This window comes from Trichosurus vulpecula, chromosome 1 (genome assembly GCF_011100635.1).
Source record: "Trichosurus vulpecula isolate mTriVul1 chromosome 1, mTriVul1.pri, whole genome shotgun sequence".
NCBI lineage: Eukaryota > Metazoa > Chordata > Mammalia > Diprotodontia > Phalangeridae > Trichosurus > Trichosurus vulpecula.
The window spans coordinates 235,552,511-235,572,099 of NC_050573.1; the positions used below are offsets into that span (position 1 = coordinate 235,552,511).

The 19,589-nt window shown below is 36.9% G+C and overlaps 1 pseudogene; it reads right to left on the reverse strand.

The window, feature by feature from the left end:
- Positions 1–11,208: 11,208 nt before the first annotated feature.
- LOC118836313 lies at positions 11,209–19,085 on the reverse strand (annotated as a pseudogene).
- Positions 19,086–19,589: the final 504 nt, after the last annotated feature.

Here is a 19,589-nt window from a genome sequence, read left to right on the forward strand (position 1 = left end):
AAATTAGGACTAGATTTTTATATTATGGAGTTATGTGACAAGACAATAATTATTTCTCCTTTTCTTATTAATAAAAAATATTACGAGGAGATTTTAATTTCTCCTCAGTCTTAGGAGATGGGGTACTCTTTCATCTGTGTACTAATCACCATCCAGAACCAGGTAGTACTGTTAGTATCAACCAATCTCCCTTTATCTCTCTGTCAGGGTTTCAGAGCATCTGGTTGCCAACCATCTGTTAATTCTTGCCTCTGTATGGGCCGTGCCCAGGATATTTGCATCTAGGACAACAGTGTTTATTTCTCATTTGCTCTACCTTATAGCCACTCCATTTTTTTATCCCCAGCATGTTCTTCATTGAGTCATCTCTATCAATGTCATTCCATTAGGAAAGTATTTCTTCAAAGTGGAAAAAATGAATGTGACATATTATTATCAAACTAATATCTAGGTACATCACAACTTGTACTTTTCAGTTTTTAGATTCATCTTCTCCCGTTGTGAGCTAGCATCTGTTTCTTCACCAACCAAAGCTTGATATATGAAGGGATAAGATTCAATGTCTGTTCACAACCACACTGGCTATTAATAATGCTGAATCTGGATATGTTTAGTTAACGCAGTAACTGCTGTGGAGCACTGGACGAACTTAGGGTGCCTCTCCTGGTTGTAGCTACACGGGCAGACAAGCCAGTGTGATGCCGCAGGACTCCTCAACAGCTATGATATGTCTTCGGTGCCTTCTCCATCACTGAAGATCAGGGACATGCTTCAAACTTTTTCTTCTTTCCTACTAGAACAAAGCCTGTTGGACTTTTTTTCCTCAGAAAGGTTATTATTAACCGCTATAAGTTCTCCTTTAAAGAAAAATGGCATTAGTGGATGAACAAACTGCCAATGATTTCCCCCACCCCAACACACACACAGAGCCAATATCCTTGAAAAGTCAGCATGCTGTACCTGTGCACCCTCATGTTATGACTCCATATGTCCATATTCCACAAGGGTAGCCATGCCCACTACCACACCTAGACCTCAGAAATTCAGTGATCTAAGATTCCTTATTCATTCTCCACTGATGAAAAATGTATTTATTAAGTAGTGCACCATAGATTGTAGATAGATTGTTAAAAACAATTATAAGGTTATCTGTTTGGGGAACATTTGTGATTTCACCATGAATCATTACTTACCTTCTGTTCAATCAGAATGCTAAGTCATTTTGCTCACAGAGTGCATAGCGGGTGTGGCGGCAGTACATTAAGCTTCAACATGGAGAGTCCTTCTGGCTATACTTATACCATTGAGAACCTGCCAAAGACTGTGATGGAGGAAGGAGGAAAGGAAGCAAAGACTGTGGAGCAGACAATAAAAACAATTCAATCAAAGTTGAGTTGCCAACTTTTCTTACAGCATAGATTTGAAAGTACTTTTTATGTATGATCAATTCTCAATAATCACAATACAAATTTGACGATTGCATCAAAAAGTCACTTTAACACTTCAGTGGGTGCAGCTTTCATGCCATCTCCTCATGTTGAATCAGTCAGTCAGTAATCAATTATTAAATACCTACCAAGTGTCAGGCTTTGTGCTGGTCAATTGGGATACAACGAAAAGCAAATAATCCATGTTCTTAAGCAGCACACAGTCTAATGGGGGAGATAACATGAAAACAACTATGTACAAACAGGATATATACAGGATAAATTGGAAATAGTCACCAAAGGGAAGGCACTAGTAATAAGTGAGATCAAGGAAGGTTTCTTGTAGAAGGTAGGATGTTAGCTGAGACTTGAAGGTAGCCAGGGGGTGGATATGAGGAGGGAACAAATTTCAGGCATGAGAGACAGCCAGTGAAAATGCCCAGTCTAGAGCTGGAATGTGTTGTGCAAGGAACAACAGGGAGTCCAGTGTCACTAGATCACAGAATAGATAAGAGACTTTCTTCTAAATTAGAGATTCATAGTCTGAATAGATTTTAGGAGGACTTTGAACTTGGAAGAGGGAGAAAAATACATCTTTATTTTCACTAACCTACAACTGAAATTTAGCAATTCTTTTGATTTGAAAAAAATACCCATTACTCCGAGAAGGGGTCCATAGGCATCACCAGATTGCCCAGGGGTCTATGACACTAAAAAAGTTAAAAGTTTCTTTTTGCGTTATGTGTATGGAGCAAATGAGTTGTCCATCAGTTAACTTTTGCTCTCTTTGAGAAGATACCAAACACAAACTTTGCCTGCCTTGCAATCTTGTTGCACAGGAACTGGGTAAAGGCATACTTATCATTCACAGTCACCTATGGTACAAATGCCTATTGTGGAGAGTGCAAATGTTTATATTGGTCAGTGTTATAATGAGAAATGCTCACATGACCAATGGCTAATCATGCCAAAGAATTTTGTAAGGAAGTAGGTATGTTACTACGTTTTGGGGGCCAGGGGAGGGAATGGCCTTCTTATGTTGAGACAATTTGCCATGCCCTGTTTTTATGTATAGACTATAGATTATGTGTAGCTAAGAAGTCAGAATTAAAAGACATACCGTTTGCCTCAGTTCCTCGTTTGTAAAATGAGCTGGAAAAGGAAATGGCAAATTACTCCAGTTATCTTTGCCAAAAAACATCCCCACAAACCCAAACGGGATTATGGAGAATTGGACATGACTGAATAATAACAACAGAGGCAACTTTCAGTTATGGCAATTTTGCAAAAAGGGCTTATGTAGTAGCCTTTGTACCTGAGGAGTCTCTGGCTTTGGAGAGCCCAGGGTACATTTTAGAGGGCTAATCCTGCCTAGAAACTTGAAACACTTTGGCCAGCCCAGAAGGCAGGCACAAACTCCCCACTTGAACATATGTAAGCTATAAGCTATCAGGGAAAGCTTTAACATAAAAGAAAAGGAAGTCAGTTCTGCTGAAATCTGTATCAAGGTACTTAAAATATTTCCCAGTGTTATTCATCTGGCAGTTGACTTATATTGAAGCATAGGATTATATATTTAGAACAAATTTTAGAGGTCATATGATAAACCATCTTTGTTTTACAGATAAGACAATTGAGGTTCAAAGGTCCAGTGATTCTAAAGGAACATTGGTATTATGTCTCCTGAACTGGGCCCAGATTGTTAATACAGTTTGCTTACTGGCAAGGCTGGCAAAATTCTTGCATTGCCCTCTGGATTATCCTTGGTTTCATGTTCATCCCTTGGACCTACTGAGGATAAATCCAGGGATAGGCCAAGACAAATACTGTGGCTGAGAATACTCTGTAGCGTGGAGCCATGATGCTAGAATACTGGCCTGGAATGGACAAGGCAGCCATTAAAAGCAATAGTCTCAATTTTATAGAATATCCAGGACCTCTCAGTCATACAGTATGGTGAATTTATTCTTAAATTTATTTATGTGCTTTGAATTACTACCTCTCTTGGGTTTCTCTTTATTCTCTTAACTTTAGCCCAAAGCATATTTTCAGTTTCAAAAAGCCGGCAGCTTCTATAAAGTACTGGAAAACTGAACAAGTAAATAATTTCTAAATCTTACAATAAAGTAATGAATTTTATTAGACCCTAAATGACATTTGAGTACAATGTGTGAGGTTCTGCTTTCATTTTTATTCAGTCTTTTAACCTACTTTTTCAACTGGAAAAAAAAACATAACCCTAGCTGGCTTTTACTCAGATTTTTATTTATTTTGAGTATTAATCATATTTTGTCAGGACTTTTCATTGTTTTCATTTATGTAATTTCTAATTTTGCTATAGTTTATAGCATTATTTTTTCTTACTGTCATGGAGTAACTTCATGTCATTTGACCTTGTATATAGCCTCTTGTGGGGCTTGCTTCCTTTGGTTGGAACTAGGACCTAGAATGGGTTTGCAAAAGAGGAAGATGAGGTAGACTGACCCATCCATCCATTTCTCCTCTAGCAAAGCAAATCCTGCCCCTAGAATATGGAGCATTCCCTGGGCAATGAACGTCATGTATCCTGGGGGAAGGTCATACCTTTGACCTTCTGCTGTTCTTTTGCTGCTTCTAAAGGAAGGAGACCATGTCAGATCAGTGGCTAACTGAGGGCTTTGAAGGGGTGGCCCCACAAGCAGATGTCAATTCCCAGTAGCCTGGAAACCAAGCTGGCCTGGGAACTAGGCCTTGATCTAGGGCATTCTAGGGACTTGGAGAAAGGTCTGCTTCTGCCACTGAATTCCTTTGTGACTTTTGGCAAGCCATGTCTCTATCTGGTCCCCGACTTTCTCCTTTATAAAATGAAGGGGTTGAAATAAATGGATCATCAAATGGTATCACCTCTAACTTTTAGCCACTCTAGGAAGCAGAATCCAGTCCTAAGATTTATAACATCTATGATTTTCTTTTTGGGTTATCAGCTCTATTGCCTAGTCTTAATCCCTGGAATTTCAGCCTAGTGGGACATGCTTGATGTTGCCAGAGACATAACTTTCTTTTTAGAGGGCAGAATCAGTGACAGCACTAGACCATCAACAGAAAACAGAAACTGTCCTTTGACTCATCCAAGATCTGCAATGAACCATTTGAAAGGGCTTCCCAGGGCCTTTAGAAGTGTTGATATTAATCATTCTAATAATTAATAACCAATAGTTTTGAATGTGTACAAAGTACAGTGCAGAATTTCCAGCTGGATATTCATTTGCATGAAAATGCCATCCATTTTGTTTTTACAAAACACTATGAAAATACATGTTACTTCTTTAGCAGTGAAATAAACAATTTGCCTTTGGGTGGTGTCTTTATGTGCTCCTCCTTAAAAAGAAAAAAAGATATTTAGTTCGTGTCAACCATACTGATGAGTTTCCTGTATCTTGTTAGGGAAGAGATTAGAGAAAATCAATTTTTAATTGTAAAATTCTTTAATGTAGAATAGGATTTCTGCTAACCCTTAAGGTTCCTAATTATCCTGTATTAATTTTGATCTAGCAATGTTGGATCAAAAACTATTAAGTGCCTACTGTGTGCCAGGCATTATGTCCTACAAGATACCAAGTGTTATAGAATTTGAGGGTTGGAAGGGTTCTCTGGCCTTTTACTCCAAACCATACCTACATGATTATTATAAATATCAGATATTTATGAACTGGCTTGAAAGTTTACAAAGTGTAATACCTTCTTGACCCTATTTGTTCTGTGAAACAACCTTGTGAAGTAAGAACTATCGTTATGATCTCCATTTTCGAGATGAAGTGTTACTGACAGGAGTTTAGCAGATGAATGACGGGAAGGGAAGAAATCACACATTCATATGGCGCCTATTAGTGCCAGGCACTGTGCTAAGAACTTTATACAAATATTACCTCATTTGATCCTCACAACAACCCAGTGGAGTAGGTGTTATTTACAGTTGAGGAAACTGAGGAAAACAGTGTTTAAGTGACTTGCCCAGGGTCACAGCTTGTGAGTGTCTGGGACTGGATCTGATCTTGAGTCTTCCTGACTCCAGACCCAGTTCTCTACCTACTGGGCTACCAGCTTCCTCTGAATCAGTTTAGTCCAAGCTTTGTTTCATACTGGGGAAAACATAGTTGAAGGTAGTTTTACTTGATTCTGAATTAAAAATTAGTGTCCAAAGGGAATGTTTAAATTCAATCTACTTAAAGATGTTTTTTTTCTTTAATGTGCATCTCATACAAATAATAATAGCTAACATTTAAATGGTACTTTAAGGTTTGCAAAGTGTGCTTCACAAATACCTCATTTTATCCTCATTATAACCATGCGGAGGTAGGAGCTATTATCATTCCTACTTTACAGATGAAGAAACTGAGGCAACTGGGTTAAGTAACTGGCCCAGGGTCACACAGCTGGTAAGTGTTTGAGGCAGGATTTTAACTCAGAGCTTCTTAATTTGGGGTCCAGTACTCTGTCCACTATATAACCAGGTGCCTCTTTTACATAAAGATACCGCCCAAAGACGAATTATTTCTATCCAGTAAAGATGCCAGTATAAAAAATAAAGGAATTATTCATTTCACCACTAAATAAAAAAATAAAATGAATTGGCTTTACATGCAGTTTTTCAGAACTACATCTACTCTTCAAAGTGAGTATGCCTGTGTTCCCAAATCTAATATTACCCAACATGCTCAGCTAAGTCTTTTCCAAGAGCTATTAAGGAGGAGCAACATTACTAATTGAGCTCATTTTTATCTGCAATTGAGGCTTGAGAGAGATGTAAAGGATTATTGAATGATATGTCAGAATAAAGGCATCAGGAAGAAGGAGATACACACATCCTGCGAAAAGCACACATTGGCTTATAGATGAGTAAATTTGTTCCTTATCGTGCCTATGATATCTTTTTCAAGGTCAATAGAGTCTTACAAGCCTGCTTCTTAAGAAAATCAGCATTCTGTGAGGGAGGGCTGATTTTTAGCTGTTTCATCCACTTGGCTCTGTGTTTTATGAAATTGCTGAAGGAATTATATTTTCCACACCTGCTTGGTAAATTTAGTATTCTGTCAATTGTTTAAAAATGTTTTATCTCCTGGCATCATTGCTTTTTAAATATTCCAAGTCTTACTCTCACCATAATCATCACCATCATCATCATCATCATCATCATCGCATCGTTATCATCACCAATGCACAGCTGTAATTTATAGTGAGAGATTTTAGGAGCCTCCAACTAGCAAGGTATCAGTGACAACAAGGTATCAAGGGCTGCTATATGGTACAATAGATACAGTACAGAGCCTGGCATTAGGAAGACCTGAGTTCCAAACTGGCCTCAGACACTACTAGACTGTGACCCTGAGCAAGTCACTTAACACCTGCTTGCCTCAGTTTCTTCAAATGTAAAATGGACATGAAAACAGCACCTACCTCAAATGGATCAAATGAGGAAACATTTGCAAAAGTTCTTAGTACAATGCCTAGTACGCAGTAGGTGCTTACTGCCTTCCTTTCCTGTAAAGGCAATCAGTGAATGGGAAGATCTTTCCTGACCATTTGAGTGGGCTTTGTGGGCGGGGCTATCAGCATCCTGGGGGGCGTGGTTAGGACTGGAGCCAATGGTAGGTGCCTAAGTTCTGGTCCTCGTGATGACATGAAGCCTGTGGTGAGAGGAGCTTACTGAATGGTTGGAGCGGAGCTAAGAGGCAGTTGGTGAGAGCAGTTAAGAGCTGAAGGAGAGAGGAAGCAGTCAACCAGCTGGAACACAGCTTGGAGATTGCAGTGGAAGCAGCAGCGACGTGGCAGGTGCTACAAAAAAGCAAGACTGACCCTCGTGGAGACCGGAGAGCACTGAGCAGGGGCTTGAGGCCAGTGGGTGGTCTTCTTGCTGGAGGGCCCTGGCACTGGGTGGGGGGAAGCACCACTATGGCTTGACTTGCTGCCATAATGTTTTTCTGTGGGGTCACTATTGTGAGATGGGCATACTGGTCTTGGAAGGTTCTTGCCAGAATGTCGAATTGGGCACACTGGTCCGTGGGTCTGCTACTTCTGAGTTTCAATAAATTCTTTAACTCCTCTGCCTTCTACTTAGAGAATTCCTTATATCCTGTGATTCTGGACCTTACAGGCATATTCATGGTTATCTTTGAAGTCAGGAATTCTGCCTTAATGATATACTTTTCCATTATTAATGTACCTTATATCTGCCTAGTATATTATGTTTACAAAGAACTTTCATGTACATTATCCCTTTTGGTTATCAATACAACCCTTCAAAGTAGACAGTACAACTATTATCATCCCTAATTTATAGAATTGTACTTTAAATGCAGGTCTACTCAATCCAATCCATTGCTACTTCTTCAAGTCACTGCTAATCCCTTCTGCCTACTTTAGAAAGATATTGATATATTTTGTTTTCTTACCTCCTTACTTTTCAAATCTCTCTCTCCCTTTCTATTATCCAGGGAGTCATTCTTTACAACAAAGATTTTAAAAGAGAAAAAGAGCAGTGTAGCAGAACGAATCAACAAATCAACTATGTCTGACAGAATATACAATACTCCATGCCCATAGTCCCTCACATCTAGGAAAAGTCAAGAAAGAGGTGTATTTTTTTCAGTCCTCTGGAGCCAACCTTAGGCATTATAATTATTATATTTATAGTATTTTATATATTATATCATATATTATATTTTATATTAATATTATGTATAATTTATTATATTATACATTTTATATTATGTATTATATGATTCATATATGTATATTATATTTTTTAAAATTCTTTTTTATGTTGTTAGAGTCATTGTGCATATTGTTTTCCTGGTACTGCTCACTTCATTCTGCATCAGTTCATACAACTGTTCCTATGTTTCTCAGGAATTTTATTTATAATTGTTTATAATGAAACAAAATTGCGTTACATTCATGCACTATAGTTTGCTTAGCAATTGCTGAATGGATGAGAATCTATTTTTCCCCTGTTCTTGGCTACTACAAAAAATGCTGCTACAAATATTTTGGTGTACATGGGATTATTCTTTTTACCTTTCACATTTTGAGATATCTGCCTAGTGGTGTGACTTAGTAAATTGACTCCTGGATTTTAAGGGAATCTCCCTTTTTTATTATTTCCTCCTGGATTTTGTTAGTGCTGTTTCTAAATGCTAAAAATTTCCATGGATTTATTTTGTATCTTATGACTACTGAAGCTTCTAATTTTTGTCTCTTTCTTTGCTGCTTGTCTGAGATTGTTTAAGTTACCCATCATGTCAATAGCTAACAGGAATAATCTTGCTTCCTCCCACTTAATATATATATATATATATATATATATATATATATATATATCTTTCATTTCTTTATCTTGTTTTACTGCTATTGCTAATATTCCTAGAACTGTGTCAAATAACAATGAGGAAGGGAAGGAATTTTGCTTTTTATCTTTACCTATTCCATGATCTATTTTTATAAAGGTACCATTTGTTTTTGAGAAATATGTATATTCTTTAATGTTATCGTGCAGAACACACCGTACACTTAGACACTTTGTTCAGTTCTAGATTTTTCTTTTTGGTTATCTTTCTACTGTATTTTCTGTTTTTCTGAGAGATAAGCATTGAAGTCTACTCCACATCTTGTTATTATCTATATCTTTTTATAATCCCATTAACTTTTACTTTAGGAATTTAAATGCTATATGCCATTTGGTGACCACTTGTTTAATACTGAATTGTTTCCTTGATTATGGTTCTTTTAAGTGTAATATATTTTTCCTTTACTCTTCTGGTTATTGTGGATTTTATTTTGATGTAATCTGAAAGTAGCCAGGTCATAATTAATTCATATAAAGGATCCTATGAGTGGTCTCGTTATTTAAATTCACACTATTTGAAGTTATAATTTTATGTAAAATATAAGTGATTCGATTACTTTCTTCAAAATGTTAGGATATTTGGCAAGTGTATCCTCATCTGTGCTGGCCACCTCTCCAGCAATTTTAACATTATGCAGTTGAACACAATTTTTAAAGCAATCATCAACCAATGCTTGCAGTAAAAGTTTCTTCACTATGCACTTCATTTCCATTTTGTTGACTTTACTTAAATAAACTTAAAGATTTGCTTCAGTGGCTACTCTGAAGAGAGGAATACATTTTTTATTGTGGTCTTCAAACCATGCAGCTAGAGATCCTCCATCTCTCTTATTATATTACCCCTATATACTTCTATTCATTGTTGTTGTTATTCAATTGTATAGTCATGTCTGACTTTTCGTGAACCAGTCGACCGTATTATCCATAGTGTTTTCTTGGCAGAGATATTGGAGCGGGTTGTCATTTCCTTCTCCAGTGTATTAAGGCAAACAGAGGTTAAGTAACTTGCCCAGGGTCACACAGCTAATAAGTGTCTGAAGCTGGATTTGAACTCAGGTCTTCCTGACTCCAGCCCTGGTACTCTATCCACTCCTTTATCTAGCTGCCTCTATTCTTTGTAGTTGTTTGCAAACCGTAGAAAGCTGATCTAACTTGGCCTTTTTCTTTTATTTTACCTGGACTTTTTTTCTTTATAATATTTTGTATCATAGATTCAGACATTCTAAGATCTTACCCTAATTTAAAATTACTGCAGCAACATTCATGCTGATCAGTTGTATCACCTCTTTTTTCTTTTTTTTGTTTTGCTTTGATGACTTGGTTTATCCAAACATATTTTCCCTCTCAATGCAACACTCATGAAACCAAGGAATGTAAAAAAAATGTTTTTAAATGAACTGGATTATCAAGCCCTTTTCTTTTCTTTTCTTCCAACAGTTAAACTTTCTGTAACAGTTAACTAAGTACTGAAATGCTCACTTAGTGTGTTCTGGGTGACTGAAGATACCAGAAATCCGACCTCTAAATTTGTTGAGATGCTACTTTAATAGTTCTGAATGTTCAAACCAAAGAGAAAGTCAATTTTGTTTAGCCCTGACCAGAATCTTCCTCCTTCCCCATCTCCTTCCACTTCATCTAGCTTAGGAGGTCTTAACCTTCTTTTTGGTCTCCTGGGGGTCCCTTTGGCAGTCTGGTGAGGCCTATGGAACCATTCTCAGAAGAATGTTAAAGGAATAATATACATAGGATAACAAGGAAAACCAATTCTGTTGAAATATAGTTAAAAAACAGAAAAGTATTAAAAACAGAAACAAGTTCATGGCCCCCAGGTTAAGATTTCATTTAGATATACAAATACCTAAAAAAAAATTTTGGAGACAAACTCTTGAAATGTTTCCTCTTATATAAAGGAAAAACAGACTTTGAGAGATTATGGATTTCACAAATAATCACAGTGAACTTCTAAGTTCCAAAGAGACTTTCTATGTCACCTTGTCCAACCCCTATTTGAATAAAAATCACTTCAGCAGTATTTCATACAGGTAGTCATCTAGCATCCCATGAGTGAGACCTGTTTCCTCCTGAGAGAGGTCAATCCACAGTTCCAAGATTTGGGAACATTTTCTATAAACTGACCTAACTCTGCCACTGTTCCTGGTTCTTCTCTCTAGGGCCAAATAATGTTTTCTTCAACTACCTGAGGAAAACTGATGCAATTCAAGGTTTAAATTGTTAGCTGTTCAATAGAATAACATAATCCAAAGATCACAGCAAGCCCATAATATATACCAAAACAATATTTAAAGGATATGGTTATATGAGAAGATAATACATAGTTTTCATGGCAGGAGATTATTTTTGCTCTGTTTCTACAGATGTATTTTAAGTAAACTTTGGGATTCAAGAAAAATAATCATGATATAGATCGAGGCTAATTAATGTTGGAATTTGGTATACCTCGTGTTTAGATTTTTGCAGTTCTGTTCTTAGACTAGTACATTCCTTTCTCATCACTTCTAGCTCCTGTTCCAAACCATGGATTTTCACATCATTGCTCAACTTTTCTACCTCCCAGTTAGATGAAGGTTGATTTAGATTCCTTGTCACTTGCTGAGTTTCCACCTTGATCCAGAGCTGGAGGGGTTCGACATCTTTAGTCTGTAGCTGTTCATTTAATACTTTCAAAGATTCAGACTTATCTTTATTCATTTTGCCCAATTTGCTTTTCAAATTATCTGTGTCTAGGCAGACCTCCCAATAAGCATGATAGGCCTTGTTTATTTGTTCTCGTCCTACTGAGCATGTTTCTTTATCTAATCAGGTTTCAAGAAGGTTTTCTTCCAGAAATCGTATTCTTTTCTTTAAGAGGGAATTCTCCTTCTCTGAATCCTTAAGTCTCTTTTTGATGTCCTCATATGCTGTGACAAGGGCAAAGTGGGAAGCCATGGACTCATCTCCCGCATAGACTGACATAGGAGTGATGGTATCTCTCCACTGAGTCTTATCACGGTTCAGAATACAGATGTCATCTTCCTCTAACGCATCCAAGATAGCTGTGTGCTCCTCTCAAAGAATCAGCGAAAACAATATCTATCACCCCTTTTTTCTAATGGGAAGATCAGCATGGCACAGTGGGTAGAACCTCAGTCTTGGAGCCAGAAAAATCTGAATTTAAAACCTTAGCCTTGGACACTGACTATCTGTATTTAATATTCAATTCCAGTGCTTAGTACAATGCTTGGCACTGAATAGATACTCAATAAATTTGTATTGATTAATCTTTTTATGTTGGCAGTATTTCTGTCTGAAGTATTCTTCCTTTTGTCCATTTTGTTTAGGACTTTTAAGATAAATGAACACAACTGTTGGTAATAGAGTAAACAGTAGCATGGCCTATCCACATCCAATGAGAGGCAAGTACAGACTGATGCCATAGAGGTATGGTAAAACCCTTGATTAGCTTGCACACATTGCATTAACTGAATTTTGGCTTGAATTAAATGTGACCTGGCATCATTTTATGATTCAGACTAAAGCAAATTACACATTATTCAAGCTTGAATTAATAGTGACTTAGCTATATAAGGGCAACACCTGCTTTTTTTTGGCATCATCTAGTGAACAGCAAATGTCATTTGAGTCTCTCATTGTCATTCTGTACTTGTTTCTATTTTTTAGATGTGTTCTTGTTTAGAGCACATTGATAGGGTTTTCCCCCTTGTCCATTCTATGCCACTCATTGATTGGATTGTTTAATCTATTTAAATTAAACACTATGATTACTAGTTCTGTTTTGCTCCATTTATCTGATTTTTGATTATATTGATTTTTGAAACTTTCCTTTTTATTGCTATAATTGCTATCATTACTTTGATGTTAACATATTGCCACAAGCTCTCCCTGCAATCCCATTTACATGATCTATGACAAGATTTTAAATTTACTTAAACTGCATATTTCTCTTTCCTTTTTAAAGTATATTTACTTTTTCCCCTGGTCTTTGACCTTTCTCTTTCTCAACCCAGTGTAGAAAGTAGTTAAAAATCTTCCCTCCCTGCTTTCCCCTCAACCTTTTTAAAAATATAACTGTCCATGGCCCCAGATGCTTGACACACTTACTGGCTGTGTGACTTTGGACAAGTCACTTAATCCCAATTGCCCTGCCTTCCCCCCCTCCAAAAAACCAAACAAACAAAAAAATACAAGTCTTATTTTACTCTTTCCTCATAAATTTTCCTTTGTTTTGTCCTCATTATTTCTCCTTGCCAGTTTATTTTAAATCTTATGTTCCAATTCATGGATTATTCCCTTATTTGTCCTTTCTTTCTTTTTCATGTGTCCTTTGTGAAGATAAAGTTTCTGAAGTGCCAAATTTGAGCTCTTCTTTCTCATTTCTATGGTACTACCTTTGTATATCTTACATAATCCTCCTTATTTTCTGCAGTGCCCCAAAAGTAGACAAACCAAATTCTTGAAACCAGAGGTAGAAATATGTTATACAGTAGTAATCACTTTGTATCCCAAGTTGTGAGGCCTGTTTCTAGCCCCTGCCTTTACATGATCCCTAAAGTCATGATATCCTATCTGCTTCCAAGTTCCCTTGTCAACCCTTAGGGACTTACATATTCCCTCTTCCTTCTTTGGGTCAAGACAGTATCCATGGAATAAAGCTCTTTTTCAATGAAGGTGGTTTCTTGATGCACATATTTCTCCCAGACAAAACCCATTAGAATGTCCCTATTTATTAAAGCAGACTTACACCTCCTCTCCCACATAAATGGTCTATAGTAACACTCATTCCTAGGACAAGAACTCTTCTGTTATTACCCACCCATCTCAGTCCTTCCTCTCCATTATTTTCATCCTATTCTGTCCTCTCCCCAATTTTATTGAAAGACTTAAGGAAAATATAATTTCTTTAGTATTCACTAGATGACTTAAGGAGAATACATCACTCACCCTACCCTCTGTTCCTTACCTACCCAGTCCCCCAGTAACAAAGTACAGCTCTGTTCTTCCTTCCCACAAAAGATATTGGAGAATCTGGGAATTTAATCTATGGAGTAGTAAATCAACAGTTTGTGCTTCTCTGCTCCTCAAGTCTTTAAGTTTCCCTTGAATAGTCAGCCCCTTAGGTCCTTTTTGTCCCTTGGTGATCCTTCTTTGTTCTTTTCTTTACCCCACAGACCAATCTCTTAAAAAAGGATATAAAGATGATTTTGTTTTCTTTTCTAGATAACGAAAGTTATTTACTTTTCTTGTGTTCCTTTGGGGTGTTTGTAAGTCTTCTCAACTTTGTGGTTGTTTTTACCCTCAGTAATGCCTCAATTGCCTCTCTTTTGTTGAGATTCACTTTTGTTTCACTGATGATTTAATTCAAGTAAGTCATTTTAGTATGTTATTTTGAATTTTAGCTAGAAGTCTGTTGCCTTTTGGAATATTTTTCCATGTTTTCTTCATTTGGTCATTGCTGTGAAATAATCTTGGGATATTTTAATTACCTTTCCTTTATATTTAATGGTCCTTTCTCTGCTCACAAAATGTGTTGTTTATTATTGATGTTGTGGGATATAACCACTATACGCCTTACAATTTGAAGTGTGTGTGTGTGTGTGTGTGTGTGTGTGTGTGTGTGCATGTGAGGTTTTTGTTTGTTTTTCTGGCAGTGATCTGTGGATTCTATTGACCAACTTTCTTTATTCACTAGTTCAAGTCAGTTCTTTTGCATTATTTACTACACTATAGTATTCAGGTTTTGTCTTTTTATTTGTCATGTCTTTTGGGAGATAAGTTATCCTTACCTCTGTGCATCCTGACTTCAAGGTCACTTGCTTTGGTTTGTATAGAATTTCTGTTCTTTTAAATTTAATGTCTTTTGTTTCTCATTCTGACCATTTGTAAGGTTAATGGGGAATAAGATCTTCCCCACCCATCAATAGGCCTCATGTGGATCCCATTAAAGGAAGCTTGCTTGATTGTAGGAAGGCTTACACACCTTTTGCTAATTAGGTGGGGGGGGGGGGTGGTGGAAAAGAATGGGGGGGTGCGGGAAGTTGTGATGCCTTCTGTCTCTGAGCCTATTAGCTGAAAGAGTATATATGCTGAGAGGTGAATTTTTGCTTTGGGGACTTGATTACAAGAAGGATCTTGTGATTCCTTGGTCAAGATTCTGAGTAGTTGTACAATCAGAGCTTCCTGACTGCTCAGAGGGAAAGGCTCTCTTGATCCAGTGGTGGATGTAAAGTATACATAGCAGTATTGTTTTGATTCAGGCAGTAGAACCCTGTCTATTGGTCTTTACTTCTCTTCTCTGTATTTTTTCTGTTTAATGAAAGAAGATTGGTGACTCCTGAAGCTGTCTTTCCTAGTAAAGCAGATAAAAGAACCTGCACTAGCAGCCATCCTGGGTATGGCAGTGTGGTTGCTGCTACACCATTTTCCGCACTTCACTATCTCTCATTCTGTTCCTTAGATCCTCTACTTTATGGAGAAATTATCTAACACATATTCAAATTTCCTCCTCTGTTGTTTCTGTGTTTTTAATTTGGTATTGAGAGTTTGGGTTTCTGACAATTTCCATCCTATTTTATTTTTTCTCAAGTTTTATTTCTCTTTCAAACCTTTTTGGAGGGGTTTTTGTGTTTTTTTTTCTCTTTCATAATGTCTGGAGAGTCTTCAGAGTTCTCATTTTCACTGGGTAATTTTAGTTAGTTTTCTTTATAGTATAATAGATATCATAGAATTTTGAATTCTCTTTCAGGTTTTACTCAGTTTTCCTCCTTTTTTCATGATCCTTTACATTAACTAGGCTTTTAATTCAGACTTTCTCTCTTGAACCTTCGGTCTTTAAGCCTTTTATTTTGTATTCTAAATTACTTGCATCTAATTTCCTTCCTCAATATTTTACTTCTAGCACTTTCACTGATACACAGATGCCCTGAGTTGGGTATACTGGTTGTTCTCAGCCTCTGTGTATTGTGAGGTAAGGGGAATCAACTGGGCCGGGATCTTAGATCTGAGGAAACTGGTCCTGTGTACTGACACCATCTGTGATTTTAGCCCCCTTTGCTCAGTCAACTCCACTCCTCTGTCCTAGCAGATTCTGCTTTGTATAATGTACTGTAGTCTTCAGTCCGTTTACTTTCTACTCATTCATCTTTCCATTTATGTGGCTGATAAGGATCCATGTCTGTCACCTCTTATTGTTTGAGTAGTGGTTCAGATCAGATCACTGAGATAGGGGAAATTAGCCAAGGTCCCCAGAGCCAGACTCTGAATTACAGACTTGTGAGTTTGCTTATGCTCTCTGCATCTGACATGTGACAGAGATTGGGAAGTGCAGGCACTGAGTGCTGCTATAAATAATGAAGCTCCCTGATGTTATTTCTTAAAGATTTTACCCTGTGCAGTATTCTAGTCTTCTTATCTTGTGGGTTCAGCTTAATTTACTCTGTATTCATCATTAATTTTTCAGAGTTTTGGGGGTTGCCGAGGATCACTAAAAGCAGCCTCTCTACCATCTTGCCAATCATATTATTTAGCTATTTAAAGAAATAAAAAGATTAATTCAAATTTTTTTTAAATTACAGTCACTTCTAGAAATACCCCCACAACCCCAAAAGTAAACTCTACTATATGACAAAATAAAAGAGTCTAGGAAAAATACCCAATACAGTGACCATTCATGATGTTTTGCAAGATAACCATGGGTTTTTCAGTTACTAAGTTCGCTTTCATTTTAGTAATATTATTATTTTTGTTGTTGCAACTATCTTGTGTACTGTTCTTTTGTTTCTGCTCTTTTCCTTTTGCATCAGCTCATACACATCTTCCTGTATTTCTTTGAATTCCTCATGTTCACTATTTCTTCTCCACAGTAATACTCAATTCGATGGGTTTATTATAATTTATTCAATTATTTCCTAAATGATAAGCTACCTGCTTTGTTTTTAGCTCTTTGCTACCACAAAAACAAATGCTACTTTTAATATTCTGGCATATTCTGGCCGCTCTGTTTCTGACCTTCACTTCTTGGGGAATATGCCCAAGTGCTGACTAATTTTGGCCACTTCTTAATGGAAGGAGATGTGGACTAGGAGGCAGAGCACAAAAGTGTACTCCAAATCACTAAACTTTTGTTTCTCAGTTATTCCACCTGTAAAGGAAGCAGAAAAATATGGAATAACAAGTAAAGAAATTGGGAATTGCTAAGAGCTGCTATATCAGTTTAAGAACTATGTGCCCGAGGTACAACTGGGGTTGGGACTGAAATTGTGAACCGAAAAGTGGATTCTGAAATTTTCATGCACAACATTCCCACATCCGACACTCTGACAATGCCTCTCTGTCAAACAAAAATGAAGTCCCATTGCTACTTTCCCACCTTTGATTTAATATTCCCAGCACCTCATTCCAACATCTGTCACCTGTCTCCAGCTTAATGTGTAGCTTAGACAGATTCTGCAAAATAACTTGTTAGGAGACAGGTGTTCTTTTAAAAAAAAGAAAGGAAAAAAAGGAGGAGGGGATGATACAATTGCTGATTGTACAATATGCAAATCTTCATTCCTGAATATCATTTTATTTCTACTCAATAGATTGTTGTTTTTTATTTAATTTTCCTCAACTACTTCCTCTATTTTCATATTCTTTGAAAGTGTATGACATAGCATTTTCTCATAAGAAATAGACATGAGTCATTTGACAATACACAGTTGCCATGTTTTTTTTTCTTTAATTATTGAAGGATACCAAGTCCTGGTATCAGAGCAAGAGCAAAATGCATGCTAGCTCTGCCATTTACTATCATACACAAGTCACTTTACCTATTAGGGTCTTAGTTTCCTTGTCTGTTAAAAGATGGACTTGAATTCAGTTGTCATTAATGTTTTTTTCAAGCTCTGAAATCTATAAATCTGCAGAAAGTAAGAATTATGATTGCTTCATATTTGCATAATCAGTCTACAATACTTGTTAAGCACCTACTATATTCCAGACACTGCTAGCCATTAAGGATTCAAACAATGCCAAATCTATGCTTTTTGCCTTAGGGAATAATGTCCAAGACCAGCCACTCTTTTCTTAGCTCTAGCCTTAGCTGTATTTTCCTCTTTTTAGTCAGTATATTGAGGAGACACCATTAGTAGCCAATAGCTACTTGTTTGACATTCACAATCCAAAGCAGCATGGCTGGTGATGATTCATCATTCTTCAGGGTTCCTTTCTTTGTTTTCTGTATTGCTACATTCTATGTTTTCCCCAGAACTTTTGTAATCACAGCTGCTTCCTGGTAGTGGTAGAATGAATAATAAAAAGAAAATATAATATTTTAATTGTGGCTTAGCTTAAAAAACATATATTTGCATCCTTCTCTTTGACTGAATTTAAAAGAAAACAGAAATGTCCCTTGCTAATAATAAATAGTTCATTGGTGAATAAATAAATTATAGAATGTGAGACCCAGGTTATTAGAAATGCATTAAAATGATCATGTCTAATTTTATTTTCTGGGGAGGCTAAATGCACAAAATGTGATGACCTATAAGAGTACTATTAACTTCAATAAATTTAACAGTTGATGGGGTATCTCTTTGAGATTGTTATTCATTTTTCTCTTCATTTCAGGCTCATAGTTTAACAACTGCCTTTTGATTATTTTTCAGAAAAGCTGAAGATCCAGCACTATAAGGGATTCTGTGTTAAAAGTTCTGCAAAGTTTCCCTCCTCTCTTGCCTTGCAACTTACTAAGATGGAAGACTGAAGAAGGTAAAACCCATTTCTTTTCTTTTATCTCTTCCTAACAGGGTGAAGTATTGACTCCTTTTAGTTTATCTTTTGGGGTACATTTTTTTCTATTTTCTATAGCATAGAAATAAAAATGTTTCCAATTTGCTGTTTTGGCACTCACTGCTAACTGTGTGATTTTTGTGGACTGAGTTGTTGAAACATTTTCAAAATTGGTGTGTATGTGTTTAACTCATTTTGTTGTCATCAGTGTTGTATCTGAGAAGGGCATTCCAAGGAAATTGTGAACAAAATGATGGGATATGTGTCATTGTAAAGAGTCAGATCATTACAGAGCTTAAGAAAAAATGTAACTGCGGTGGCAGATGAAATAGAATGGAATTTTTATTTGCCTAATGGAATGTAAAGATGGATAGATCAGAATAAAAGAACAAATACACACCGCCACACTGAGGAAGGAAATACTAGAACTTGAACCCAGGATAGTAATGCCCTTGATTACCTGTATCAGCAGTCAAAGTTTTTGGGCCCATCCGGACTCCTCTGCAAAGAGCAATTTGATCAGAACTCTCCAGAAGTAAAATTCACCAGTGGGTTAATGCTGAGAGCACCCAGTAGGGGGCAGCTGAGAGTCAGAAGCAAGTAATCCCTAAAGATAGGTAGGATACAGGTAGTAGATGCTAGTAACCTGGATTGGGGAAGGGATTTGGATATAGCTTTAATTCATCTAAGTAAGTAGGTAATTTAAGTGCAAAATCCAGAAGGAAATTGCTAGGCCAACAACCACAGGGGAGTCTAATGAGGGATGTTATCATAAAAATGTGTTTCATCATAACTGGAAGGTGGAAGGCGCATACTGTAGAAAGAAAGTTTATTGGGTCAACAACCATTCAGGGAGCTCAGGAATCTATATGTTGTCCATGTCAAGCCAAAATCAAGAAGAGCGAGAAACAGTTTCAGAGTATAAATGAAAATCAAAATGCTGGGAGATCTGCTGGAGACAAAATTTTATTCTTTCTCTTTTTGAAGCACAGTGA